Source organism: Eucalyptus grandis, chromosome 11, assembly GCF_016545825.1.
Source record: "Eucalyptus grandis isolate ANBG69807.140 chromosome 11, ASM1654582v1, whole genome shotgun sequence".
In the NCBI taxonomy this organism is placed as follows: domain Eukaryota; kingdom Viridiplantae; phylum Streptophyta; class Magnoliopsida; order Myrtales; family Myrtaceae; genus Eucalyptus; species Eucalyptus grandis.
In genome coordinates this window covers 6,352,700-6,367,913 of record NC_052622.1, presented here as the reverse complement: position 1 = coordinate 6,367,913, position 15,214 = coordinate 6,352,700, and the positions used below count along the sequence as shown (strand labels likewise).

General features: G+C 37.8%; 1 pseudogene; it reads left to right on the top strand.

Annotated features, from left to right (window-relative positions):
* Positions 1-8,878: 8,878 nt before the first annotated feature.
* The window catches only part of LOC120289674, a 7,459-nt pseudogene continuing 1,123 nt past the window's right edge, over positions 8,879-15,214 (top strand).

Here is a 15,214-nt window from a genome sequence, read left to right as displayed (position 1 = left end):
ACTTAAATTCAATTGGCACAATATAGCACTCAATTAAATAAATCAATCATCATTACAATTGGCACAAAATTCTGGTCACTGGCTATCCTAGTCTAATTTTTGGAAAATAATTAATAATTTATTTATTTATAAAATTAATTAAATAATTTAATTTAAATTCTAAAAATACCATCCTAGGCCAAAATCACTAAATTAAGTACCGATACGGGCCTCGGAAAATTCCCTAACCCTTCTAAAAAATAATACAATTTATCTAGGCCTCACTTAATCTAATCTAATCTAACCACCTAACATGCATAATTGCATAATTAAATCACTAATTTAATCTAACTAACCACATAATTCTTAATTAAATTAAACTAAACACTACTTAAATGTCATTAGCCTACTAAGAAGAGTTTAGTGCATAAACTCACCGGTTTATTGCAAAAACCGTTTTACCGTGACGACGACGCCACGGCGGCCGAACTTGGGCTAGCAACGACACCCACAGGCTTGGACCGGGCCTGAAATTGGCCCAAAAAATCTCAGCCCAATCTGACATTTGTTTTTGAGTTGGGCTGAGCCGAAATTAGGCTGAAGCAGGCTTTGAATGGGCTGGACCCGAGGCTGAAAAGACTGAACTGGGCTTGCTGCAGCTGGGCTTCAATTGCGAGCTGTTGGGCGAATGAACAATTACATGGGCTGCTTGCTCACGGGCTGGACTTGGCCGAACATATTGCGTGGACTGTTGCTGGGATTTGTGTGGGCTGGAGGTGGAGGAGAACCGGTGGATGAAGGGCACGAAGATGCTGGGGAAATCTGCCGAGTTGACTGGGATGGGTAGCTTCAAACACGGTTGATGGGGTGGAGGAAACGTGAGTCTTCGGTGGAGAGCTGTGTGGGTGTTGACAGCGTGCGGACGTGGCCAAAGCTGTTGGTGCCTTCGGTGGAATTCTTCAGTGGGAAGCTGCTCAGTCTTCGTTGAAGATGGCTGACCGAATAAAGAAGTAGAAGGAGCTGCAAGCAAGACACGGACGAAGATGTTGGACTGCTCGGTGGAATGAAACAAATGATGGTGGGCTTCGCCGGGCGTGTGGCTTCGGAGCAGATGGCTAGCGTTCGATGGAGGGGAAACAAAATGGAGGAGGCAGACGGTCTTCAAGGCAACAAATTGAGAAGAAAAATAGAAGCAGCTCGTCCAAGGGAAATGAACGAAATGGTTGGTGGAGAGAGAGAGAGAGACAGCGACGAACAGAGAGAAAGGCAGATAGATTTCTTGCTCAAGAGGATTGGAACAAGGCTTAAAGTCAATAATTATCCCCTCCATTGAATGCCTTGTCCCCTTCTAATTCTTTCTTGAGTAGGTTTTCCAAAACTAAACCAAATTGAAGTCCCAATTTTCAGCCTTATGCTTAAATTTGAATTTCACTATATAAGTTTTAATTTCCTCTCCAATTGTCTAAATTGAGGTTCGATTTCGCTAAAGAAAAATCCCGAACAATTTTCTGCAAGTCCCCAATACCCAAAGGCTCAAGTTGGAAGTTCTAATTCCTTTCAATTGAGCCCATCTGAATTTCCGCTAATTTTCCGTAACGTCCGAAACAGTTTTCCGTAAAAATCCCAGAATCTATAAAAATTCTTCGGAGGATGAGTCAACGTTCCTAAAGTAGCTCATAACACGACAGTAACTTACAATTTCTGAAATTAGGATCAAATTCGCGGTTAATTTCAATCCGCGTACTTTTAGCGTGATCTAGTCTACTTGGCACTTTTTAAGAATTTTTGGTACAATTGACCCGTGATCGATTTATCTTGAGTCACAATATACATCTTTGATACATTGGTGACTCTCAATTGTCGTGAAAATCTCAAGGTTTTAATTACAGGCATAGGGTACCAAAACGACAGAAAAATCGGTCTAGTGCCGATCGACGAGAATTTTGCAATTTGGTGGAATCACCCACACTCTAACCACCTATCTCAGTCGAATCAACATATTTCCAGTCTTTGATAGATTTTCGATTGTACCGTAATGACCCTTGCAGACTAGCACGGTTAAACAGTCGATTTGTGGTCGAATTCTTAAGTCCATTACATTAAAATCCTTTAATAACTTCCCCCAAATAGTCTAGTTATCTCATGAGTGATTAGCTCAGATAATAACACTATAGGCGCGTTGATGAAAGGCCTAATTTATTTAATCGAAAACAAATTTTGAAAATTCAGACTGTCACACAAATCAATTGGGGTCAAGTGGGTCTACAAGACAAAGTTGAATAAAGATGGCAAAGTCGACAAGTACAAGGTGCACTTGGCTGCAAAAGGTTACAAGGAAGAATTTGAAGTGGATTACAAAGAGGTATTTGCTCCTGTGGCAAAACTTAACACAATCAAATTGGTGATTGCATTAGCAAAGCACAAAATTCATGGCATATCTTCCAGTTGGATGTGAATTCAGCATTCTTGCTTGGTGACCTTTAAAAAAAGGTATTTGTTGATCAACCTTCTGGTTAAGTGAAGAATGGTAGTGAGCATAAAGTTTATAGATTGAAAAAGGCACTATATGGGTTAAAACAAGCCCCCCGAGCTGGATATAGTCACATCGATGCCTATTTTTTGAAGGAATGATTTAGAAAATGTCCATATGAGCAGACATTATTTATTAAAGTTAGTGATGATGGAAAATTGCTTCTGGTATGTTTGTATGTGAATGATCTTATCTTCAAAGGGAATACTAGTGTCTTGATCGACACATTTAAGAAGTCTATGATAGATGAATTTGAGATGACTGATCTTGGATTGATGCATTATTTTCTGAGCATAGAAGTAATTCAATCTACAGCTGGAATCTTTATTTCCCAAAAGGGATTTGTTCAAGAGACTTTAGACAGATTTCAAATGAAGAACTGCAACTCTGTGACCACACCAACTAAGGTTGGATTGAAGCTATTGAAAGATTATGATGGAAAAAAAAAAGGTGAATAGCACGCTTTACAAGCAAATTGTTGGAGGTCTAATGTCTGTGATAGCATCGATGTCATATATCATGCATGGTGTGAGCCTCATAAATAGGTTTATGGAATACCTAGTAGGAATACACTTGCAAGCTACAAAGAGAATTTTCCACTACTTGCAAGGGACCGCAACTTGTTGGTTGCTTTACAAAAAAAGGAGAACAATAAGATTTGTTTGGCTTTAATGACAGTAAAATTTTTACTGGAAATATGGATGATTGAAAAAGCACTTCTAGCTACGTGTTTATGCTTGGTTCAAGGGTTGTCTCATGGTCTTCAAAGAAGCAGCCAATTGTTACTCTATCAACAACTGAAGCTAAGTTTGTAGCTACCACTTCAAGTGCTTGTCAAGCTATTTGGTTAAGGAAGATTCTTGGAGAACTTCAATTTAAACAACAAGAAGCAACAACAATCTATTGTGACAACAACTCAGCCATTATACCTCCAAAGAATGCCGGTTCTACATGGAAGGAGCAAACACATAGATGTGAAGTGTCATTTCTTGAGGGATCTCACAAAAGATAAAGTGATAGATCTCGTTTTCTGCAAAAGTGAAGATCAACGTGCTGATTTATTCACCAAGCCTCTCAAATTGTCTACATTTCAGAAGTTGAGAAAGCTTCTTGGTGTTTGTTCGTTGGATGCTCTAGATTAAGGGAGGGCTTGTTTTATTCCCTTTAAACTGATTGTCTGCAACTTCAGTTTAAGGGAGGGTGTTGAAGTAGTTAACTTTGAGTTTTTACTTGCTTTTAATTTTTAGGTGTCTTCAATAATGTAATAGTGGAGTCCTAGTCAATAGGAAGTGGCTTGTTTTTAGGAGTTTATTTCTGCACATGTTCTAGTTAGTGGGGTATGTTAGCGGGTCTTTGTTGTTGCTATTCTGTAGCTATTTTTTTCTAAGTGGTTTGGATGTTCTGCCTATTTAACAGGCTTATATTCTGATGAATAAAGTAATGAGAGTTACAGCAGCAATTCTCTTGTGTGTCTTCTACTTTGATCTATTCAATTAAATTTCAACAAAAAGATAATTCACATATTCATATTAGCTGGTTGATATGTGCAAAAATCAGGTTCCAAAGTTAACTCTAGACACCCAAGTCATTCGTTCAATCAGGAATGTGTAAGGATAATTTTACAAACAAAAATGAGCCTTGCGTATACAACACTCACATGATTTGTCGATTGTAAACGAATATTTGGAAGTTCTTAATCCTACTCTTTTCTTCAAGTTCTGTTGCTAAAACCTTACATAAAAATTCAGCATCGGAAAAGCAAACTATCATTGCAACACGAACTTTTGAATTGGTGTGAAACTAGGGACCCAATGAGATAGAATCTAGAATCGCATTAACGAATATCTAATGGATGACTAAGCATGAAACACAACCGATGGTCCCCTCCATCAAGTACAAATAATTTTATGTATCTGGCTAACTCGTCAAGCTTTGCCTTGCTTCTTATTTGAATTCCATATAGTAGAATATTTATATGTTAAATCATGCACGTGTCTAATATTTAAAGCTTTTAAAATAGTTGATAGTAGTCATTTTCAGAAAGAAAAAAAAATGAGCCTACGTTGGTGTTGTCATTCAAACTTGACCTAAACTGATTAGAATATTAGTTAGTCTAGGATCAAGTCAACATCAATGTGAAGTCGATTCAATAAATGTAATAGAATCTCATAAAAACATACAATGAAACCGGGGGTAAAAGACTAGCCTGTCAGTTCTGTAGTGTGCCTTTCACCCACCCTCACTCGTGCGAGAGGATACTATATCTGCCTACCCGACGGTAGTCGGAACCAAAACTCCTAACGTGGTGTTTACCTTCACCACCGTGAGACCCACTAATTCCCTAATATAGAGGGAATATGGGGTATAGGATCTCATAAAAACAGACAATGAAACAATTTGAAAATTCCAAGCCGAATACAATCTGTCCTCTACATCAGGCACTTTACTTTCATACTTGTTCGGCGAAGATACTTTCCCTAATTTTTCGGCTTGCATTTCTATTGATTGTGATTTGCTGACTTTTTAAACTTTCGATATACGCCAAAAGCAAGCGTGCTTCCCTTCCTTTTCTTTTTCTTTTTATTTTCCCAAAAAAATTATCGAATTTTAGTAGCGTGAGTTTGCAATCAGATAGATATTAAAGCGGTTGAATGATTTTGATGGGTTAAGCGCAATGCATGGACCAAGATGGGATGATTAGCAAATTATTTAGGAAAAAAAGAGACTATTATTTATAATCGATTCAAGGTAGGTGCAGAGAAGGCCAGTGGCACCGGCCAAAAAAAAGAGAGAAGGCCAGCCGTGTATCGCATGCGGAAAGGAAGATATGATCCTCGGAGATGGTGATTAAATAGAAAATTGGGCAAGCATTTAAGAATTATATAGATTATTACCAAAAACGATGTTATTTAATGGATAAATTGCTCCACGAGAGCCACGGCTTTTCCAGTTTCTGCAACGCCAATTGTCTGTTGCGTTTTCAGACCGACATCATTGACCAGACACTGTATTTTTTTCGTCCACGGTATAAACAAATCATCTTGTGCGCAAAAAATCGAATTTTGGCGATCTAAATTGACTAGCACGCATGGCAACGAGGCTATAGCACCAGAAGAAGAAAAAATGACTCCATTTTTAAAAGCACGAAATCTTTTAGTAAAATTATGGAAGTATATTGGACTGTGAGTAATTTTCCGAAGCAAATCCAATAATATCTGTTTTTTCGATTATATTTATGGAAATTTCTTTGTTCTGTTGACGATTCTTATCTTTTCTTGCAAGATTTTCAACGATAATGATCTGTTCAAGCATGATCGTACAAGCAGATCCAAAGTGCCATTGTTGCAGTACATCTTCTGAATTGTAGTCATCACTAATCAATCTTGCTGGGTACAAGCTTCTCTAGTAATTTCATTTCATAGAGAAGCAGATCCAACGTGCGATTGTTGCAGCACATGTTCTTGAAGTGGACGCTGCGATTTTCTAGTTGGATTCTCAATGGTGCGCTACGCTCATCAATCTTGCCGGATACAACCTTTCTCGGGGCAGTCTCATTTCATGGAGAAGGCAAGGCGTGATCATTGGTCCCAGCTTCCACGTGCTGGTATCCTCCTTCATAAAAATAATTATTTGCTTAAGCAAGGAGACACGATGGAAATTTTCTTAGTCTTATTTAAAGAAATAAATAAAAGCGATTGATATTCAAACAATAAGAAATGTATGAAGCAATCGGTCGTAACCTTTTAAATAATAGATATTATTCTCTGATAAAAAAAAATTACGTGAATATTGTTTCCAAATAAAAAAACACAATAACTATAAATAAATAAATAAATAAAAATTGTCTTGTATACTTTGACTTCCGGTTATCGTAGGATTTTATAAGGTAGTTTCAGTTCATGGAGGAGGCAAGGCGTCATCAGTCATCCCAGCGTCCACATGCTGATATCCTCCTTCATATAAATAATTGTTACTTAAGCAAGAAGACATGATGGAAATTTTCTTAGTCTTAATTAAAGAAAAATAAAAGTGATAATATTCAAACGATAAGAAATGTATGAAGCAATCGGTTGTAACCTTTTTAAATAATTGATATTATTCTCCAGTAAAAGAACAAAATTACGTGAATATTGTTCCCAAATTAAAAAAAAAAAAAAAAAAATATAATAAAAAAGAAGAAGAAGTTGTCTTGCATACTTTGAACTTCTGATTATTGTAGGATTTTGTAATCGAATAAGTTTGTGTAGAAAGGTTCTTACTTTGCTTCTTTGATTGCAAAGAAGTAAGAGGTATTCATTGTCGTTGAATTTTAGTTTATATCTATAAATTTGAGAAGCATAATTCATTGTTGTCAAATTTAGGTCATCGGAGAGTCATTTTAGAGCAATTTGATTTTTTGCGTAAAGGAATGAGAATCTGTTTCATTGCACAATGATTTCATTATTAGTTGAAACCAAGGTTTCAAGTGTTTTTTCATCCTTGAAATTTAATAGATCTATATGATGATATTAACGACATCTTTTTAGTAAGTGATTATATTTTTCTACTTGTAATTATTTATATTTCAGTATCTAATATATATTTTCTTCCTTCATATTTAAGTAAATTAATTCTATGGACCTTCTGATTTTGTTTGTCAATTAGAGCTTGCAATAAGGAAACATACAAGTCAACAAAAGATGAAGAAAGGAAATATTGAGTCAGAAATTGAAACATGTTGAGGAAAGGAAGTTTATCCGTTTCTCAAAAAAAAAAAAAAAATTGTGTTTGGCCTTCGACCGTCATATTGTCATTCTGCAAAGGGTAGTCATGCTGGTCGCACCTGTTTCATATTGACTCGTCAATTGTTGTTCTCTGCGTGCGTTTTGCTTCGAAGGCAGCAGGACCAGGTATGCTTAAAACTAAAAGTTTATCTCAATGGTGTCAACACTAGGGAGAGCATAATTTTGGGGTAAAATCGAGAACTGGTCTGATTTTAGGTTCTAGAGTATGCATGGTAAATTCTATATTCTAGAAAAGAATGAATCTGTTCCAATGAGTATGCTTTCTGGTTCTAAATGGAACAAGGAACTACTTACCCCCTTTTTTGTGGTCTAAGGCTTACCCCTTGTTTACAAATACCCTTTTGCTACTTAAACCTAAATTGATTTGTGCTAAAGCCAAGGCAAAGCTATAGATTATCAACAACTATAAATAGGCACCAAGTCCTTGTTTAGTTGTGGCACACTTAAAAAGTCTAGAAAACTAGGCGACTTTTTAGTCCTTGTTTCTTTGTCAAAATCCAGAAAAAAAAATAAAAACCCAAAAAATTAGGCTTAACTAAAGATGAAAAAGAAATTGGCCGATAGCTAGATGACCTTGGAACTTGTGATAGAGTAGATTCCAAATTTCGTGATATGCAAAATAGATTCCAAATTCTAAATCATAAGAAACTTATTCGCACGGATAGCTTCTGTGAAACTTGGATAGAATCTAATCGAATCTAATCGTCATCCTTGTCGACACTCCCAGCATGTTTGGTGCCTTGACACTAATTGTCAAGGTGGATTGTGCTTCACAGAGGGTTTTTTGTTATCAATGGAAGATGGCATTTATGTTAGATGTACAATGCTCGCATGATTTGTCCCATGTAAATGAATATTCAAAAGTGTTTTGTAATCTAGTAATTCTTCAAATCTATTGCTAAAAGCTCATGTTAAAATTCAACGTTGGAAAAGCAAACTGACAATGCTATGTGAATTTTTGAATTGGTAGAATAGTAGGAACAACATGATAGAGTTGCATTATTGTATATCTAAGCAAATAGGCGAAACTTGATAACATAATCGCTTTTTTCTCACCATTGATTATGAATAATTCGATTTGGTATTATTCTATCAAAATGGGTTCCTCAATATAATAATAATAATAATAATAATAATAATAATAATAATAATAATAATAATAATAATAATAATAATAATAATAATAATAATAATAATAATAATAATAATAATAATAATAATAACAACAATAATAATAATTGGGCACACCACCAATAATAATAATTGGGCACACCACTTTTTTCAAAGAAAGCGAGCCTATATTGATGCTCACTTTGTTATTTTAAAATGACTTGCATTGATTTAGAATGATTCAAGTCAACTTTAATGCGAAGTCAATTCAATTAATCTGCCCACGAAGATAGACAACCGATATTACTTTTTTACTGTTCCATGTGTAGAGCAGGAAACTTCGTAATGCACTAACTGGCACCTTGCTGGAATTTAGAAAGTGATTGTATTTTGATTTGCTCATGCGGCATGCGCTCTCACTATATATGAAAAGCGTTTGCTTGCATTTGCTCGAAAAAGAGCTAAACTAATTGAAATGGCGCAGCCGTTCATGACAAGCGATGAGCCAGCCTCGTCCATGCGGATCGAGCTCGCCCAGATGGAGCAAGGACGAAGCCAGCGCTTTCTCCTCATCGCTGCACTGCCTTGCCCCGAGCAGCTTCACGGGCGTCGCTTGTTCGGAGGACCAGACGCCGTCAGCGTTCGGCGAGGAGGCTGCTGGCAGGAGGATGACGAGCTGGAGCTGCAGTGGGCAGCGATTGAGAGGCTGCCGACGTACCAGCGGCTGAGGGCGGCAGTGCTCGGCCGCAAGGTGGTGGACGTGGCGAAGCTCGGGGACTCGAGAGGCGGGTGTTCGTGGACGGTCTGTTGAAGGCGGTCGAAGAAGACAATCTCCGGCTCCTCCAGAAGCTCCGGGAGCGAGTGCAGAGGCAGGCATTTTATATTTCTTTATTCCTGTCCAAACCTCCCAGTTCTAGTAAAAGGCAGACAACTTCGATTATTTTATATGCCAAGGTACAGCTAATATGATGTTAAATTCTCAGGGTGGGTCTTGAATTACCGACCGTGGAAGTGAGATATCGGGATCTGTGCATAGAAGCAGACAGCAAAGCCGTTCTTGGGGAATCTGTCCCAACTCTTTGAGCGCTCTCAAAGCCATTTTCTACGTGAGATTTTCTTCTCTATCTTTTCTCCCTTCTCCAAGATTTTACAGGTCCCAAAGGTTTGTCGAGGACGACACAATTGAAGTCAAAGAACAAGTTATCTGTTGTAGATACTATGTTTGGCTAACATAGGCTCCTACTTTTGGGACATTAGAGGAGGACAGCAAACTGGCCACGTGATGCAAATGGATCCTCCTGTTAGAAAATTAGCAGTTTCAGATCATCCATGACTCAATGGGGCTTGCATTAAAAACATCTCATTCCAAATCTTTTACTTATCATAAATCAATCATACGTGTTGCATTGTTGCTTTATGTAGAAAATTAATTACCGATTTTTGAAAACAAATTCCTAAGGAAACTAATGAGAAATCTAGAGTTTGGCAACATTTCAGTTTTTCAGTTTTTTTGCTTGCTAGAATAGAAAAAAGAAGAAATCGATTTGGTAACATTAATTAATTTTTCTTTTCCTAGTAATAAAAAAATGGTTAAGAAATAGATTTGAAATATAAATAAGAAATAATAAAATAATAAAATAGTTTCTTATTTTCAAGAACAATTTTTAGAAATAAGTCATTTTCTTTTTTTTTTTTGGTTTTTTCTTCTTCTTTTTGATTGGTCAGTGGAGACTTGCTGCCCACTAGCCGGTTGCTGCCGCCATCTGAGCTAGAGGAGGAAAAAGAAGAGAGGAAAAAAGAAGAAAAATAAAAAATTATTAAAAAATTGAAAGAAATTTACATCACAAAAGAACCTATCGGTTGTATTAAACATATTCTTATTCTTTTCTTATTCTAGAAATAAAAATTTGTACAATTATCAAATACGTTGTTTTACTCTGAAATTGTTCCAGGAAATAAAAATAAAAAGAATTACCGTTGAAAAAAATCTCCGAGAATAGAAATGTTAATGAACGCAATCCTAATTGGACCTGCTTTACAATCTTAGGAGTTTTACGACTAATTAATATGACTCTTTTTAACTTGATTTTTGTTATCTTTACTTGGCTGATTTGGTAACCAACTTATTAGCTCACGCAACGGCTTCTCTATTCTATCAAGCTATTGCAAACCGTTCTGGTAAAAGTCATAGGACAAAAACGCGGGAACCAATAACCTTTTTTTTCTCTCTGAAGCAGGCTCCAACAAATAAGGTTGGCTGCAAGTATCAGGGGAACAAGATAAGAATTCTCAAGAACGTTAGCGGCGTCCTTAAGCCTGCGAGGTTAGTATTAGAGCTTAGCGTATGCACTAATTTAGAGACAAAAGTTGACGTATATGATGTTACTATCCAGCGTAATTCTTTTCTCTCGAAATTGTTACAGGATGACGCTCTTGTTAGGTCCACCAGAATGCGGAAAGACCACCTTTATTACAGGCATTAGCAGGCAAATCAGAGAAATCCCTCAAGGTATTACCTTTTTGGTGTTCTGTCTGTTGTAGATTTTCCATGCTGACAGGAATAGGTTCTATACTTGAACTATATTCGGATGCAAATAATCATGCATATGTAAGATCAGCGGAATTGACCAACGATGTATGATGAAGGTCAAGGGCGAAATTTCCTACAATGGCTACAAGCTGAATGAGTTTATTCCTCAGAAGACTTCAGCTTATATAAGCCAATATGATACACATATTTCTGAGATGACCGTGAGGGAGACGCTTGACTTCTGCACGATGTCAGGCATAGGAGGAAGGGCAGGTACCAGTTTGTTCTCCAACCTTGAAGTTACTATTAGTTGCGGTGGTCATCGCTGATGCTCTTTATGTCTGCTTTTCATTGAAGACATGTTGAAAGAAGTTAGCAAAAGGGAGAAGCAAGCAGGAATTAATCCAGAGCCAAGCATAGACACTTACATGAAGGTTAATCTTTCCACAAATTTGGATTCATTACAATATTTTAATTACAGTAATGACTGCCGATACTGGCTTCTGATGACGTTATGACTACGTGAGCAGGCAATTTCTATAGGAGGAATGAAAAGAACACTTCAAACAGACTACATTTTGAAGGTAATGTTTCCAATGGGACAAGGAGTTACGAAGTTTTTTTTTTTTTTTTCCAAGGACAATTTACTTTGCTACAATTGCTGCGATTTTTATGCCTTTTCAGGTTCTTGACTCGACATCTGCGCAGATACAATTGTTGGGGATGCGATGAACAGAGGAATTTCTGGTGGTCAAAAGAGAAGGCTGACGACCGGTTAGTTTTACGTGAACATGCAGCAAATGATGAGAAACTTATAGGAAAAGTTTCTACGTCACACTGTTAAATTTAGGCTTCACTACAATTTTGATGCTCTCTTTTCCAGGGGAAATGATAATTGGTCCGGCGAGAGTTCTATTTATGGATGAGATATCAACAGGCTTGGACAGCTCCACTACCTTCAGATCATTACATGCTTGCAACAATTGGCGCACATAACAGAGTCCACAATTTTGGTTTCGCTTCTTCAGCCAGCACCTGAGACTTTTGATCTCTTTGATGACATAATTCTAATGGCACAGGGACATGTAGTGTATCATGGACTCGACGGATGTTCTCAGCTTCTTTGAACATTGTGGTTTCAAGTGCCCATTGAGAAAAGGCATTGCTGACTTTCTCCAAGAAGTATGCACTCTGCTTAATAAAGAACTGTTCGAACTGTGGAAGGATAGCGCTGACATATGCTGTTTTTGGGAATTCTTGGCAGGTGGTTTCCGAAAAGGACCAGGCACGATACTGGCATCACAAAGACCGACCTATAATTTCATATCTCCTAGCATGTTCGCACGAATGTTTAAAGAGCATCTAATGGGAAAGACAGTGGACGAGGAACTTGCAGGCCTTTCGAGAAAACTGAGCTACACAGAAATGCTTTATCTTTCGAAATTTACTCGTTAAAAAAGTGGAGTTGTTCAAAGCGTGCCTTTGAGAGAATGGCTCCTCATGAAGCGCAACTGGTTTGTTCATGTCTTCAAATCAGCACAGGTAATTGCCCATTTGACTCAGAAGGTGCAGTCACAATACATGGCTAATGAGAAATGCACGCAAAAATTCATTGATTTGGTGGTTACTCTTGCAGCTCGTGGTCGCTGCAGTTATTACAGTGACCGTCTTCTTGCGCACAAGGATGAAAGTCGACTTGGTGCATGCGGATCTTTTCATGGGTTCCCTATTTTATGCTCTCATCCGGCTCAAGGTTAATGGTCTTCCGGAACTGGCAATGACTGTTTCTAGACTTGGTGTCTTTTACAAGCAACGAGATACTTCTTCTACCCTGCATGGGCTTATACCATTCCAGCGGCCATACTGAAAATCCCATTTTCTTTACTTGATGCGTTTCTTTGACAGCTATTACCTATTATGGAGTTAATTATAGTCCTGAACCTCAAAGGTAATTCCGAAATTCAATATATCAGAGAGATGATATGACTTTTTAGCCACTCACTTTTTCATGACTGTCAGGTTCTTTAATCAATTCTTCCTGCTCTTCCTATTGCATCAAGTATCGATATCAATGTTCCGATTGATAGCATCTGTGGTTCGAAATCCGCCTGTTGCAGCAATTTGCGGTCTATTCTCTTTATTTGTTTTGTTTTTATTCGGTGGCTTCGCCATCCCAAAACGTAAGTTTAATTTTATTGATTCTAATTATACGGACTTTAGCAAAGTGATAGGAACTTAGCAGCCTCGTCTCTCTGCAGCTTCTTTACCCGGTTGGTTGAGGTGGGGATTGGTCTCTCCATTGTCATATGCTGAAATAGGTGTTTCAGTGAATGAGTTTCTCGCTTCAAGGTGGCAAAAGGTGACATCCTGAAGGACAAACCAATCTCACACGAATGGATTTCCCATGACAATGGTGGCGTCTAGTATTTAACAGGCTTAACGATCCTCTGCAGGTTTCATCTCTTAACGGCACTCTGGGGCAACAAGTGCTCAAACAGCATGGTCTAGATTATAGTGACCACTTTTACTGATATCAGTTGGGGCATTGATTGGATTTTGGATGGTTTTCAACGTTGGGTTTACCTGTGCCTGAGTTTTTCAAAAGGTAATTGAACATGCTGGCTAGAATTCTTCAGACGGTTAACACTATATCACTGAATAACATGTATTTATCGGCTAATCACAGCTCCAAGCAGATCTCGAGCTGTTGTCTCCAGTAAGAAGCCTCCCAGCTGACAAAGACAGAGACATTGATCATCCCACTCCAGGAGAAAAGGCGGCTAACAAAAGTACCATTGAGCCAAAATTAGAGGTTAGAAGTTTCATAAGAGTTAGTCAATTATCATCTATTGAAAATCAGCAAAACTGCGAAAGAAAGGTCGATATCAGATTGTGAGTACTGGTCAATGCTTTAAATCAGTCAATATTGCCTTCTGACGCCAGTGCAATTTTGAAATTGTATAGAGATGGTTTTACCATTTGAACCAACAACTCTAACATTTGAAAACGTGCGGTCCTTCGTGGAAACAACCAAGGTGAGGCATTTGAGTTGTTGAAAATAAGTGTTTGTTTTGCATATCATATTAATAAAAGATTGGCATAATGGAATTTCAAATGCTTCCAGAAATTAAGAGAGCAAGGTTTCCCAGAAAGGAGACTACAGCTTCTTCAAGATGTTACCGGAGCCTTCAGACCTGGAGTCCTAACGGCTTTGATGGGTGTCAGTGGCGCAGGGAAAACAACATTAATGGATGTTCTTTCAGGAAGAAAACCGGCGGTTTTATCGAAGGAGACATAGCTGGGTTGGAGGATATCCTAAAGTTCAAGCTGTATATGCCAGAATATCTGGCTACTGTGAGCAAATCGACATACATTCTCCACAGCTTACAATTGAGGAATCAGTGGCATACTCAGCTTGGTTAAGGTTGCCAGCTCACATTGACAAAAATACAAGAGCGGTAGGATTTTTTCATCTAGATAGAATATGCTGACCATTATGGATACCCTATTGCTCGATATTTGAGCAGGACTTGAACTTGGAGCAAACAGATGAAGCATTTCAGTAGGCGGATAGAACAGGAAGTAGTTTGTACATCACACTTTGAGATGCAAATGTCACTTTGTTTGCTAATTGTTTAATAAATCTTGCCGACAGTTTTCCTAGGATAGGTGCCAACAAACGGCTAAATCTTGTGTCCAACTGGAAAGATTTTAGCATATCGATTGCACACTAGATATTCTCATATTGATCAAATCCACGGGTAGAGAGAAACCATATTAGGTCTCTCATATCACATATTGAGTAATAACATTTTGCACTAATTAGTAGCTAAATCTGCATTGCAACTGAATTATATGTTGTCAATCAGGAATTTGTGACTACAGTACTTCAAATGATTGAGCTAGATGACATAAAAGATGCCATAGTTGGTGTTCCTGGTGTGACCGGTATATCATTCGAGCAGCGTAAACGGCTGACTATAGCAGTGGAGCTTGTTTCTAACCCATCAATCATCTTCATGGACGAACCTACTTCTGGTCTTGATGCTAGAGCAGCCGCCATTGTAATGCGAGTCGTGAAGAATATTGTTAGCACAGGGAGGACAATTGTGTGTACAATTCACCAACCAAGCATTGACATATTTGAGGCTTTTGACGAGGTAATCTTGCTAACGCATACATTCCTGTAACAGTCTATTCTGCTATCAGTAAAATTATGTTCAGAAGACTGCTTTTTGTGCACATTGCATGAAATTCTATTTACTACTCACTTCACATGTG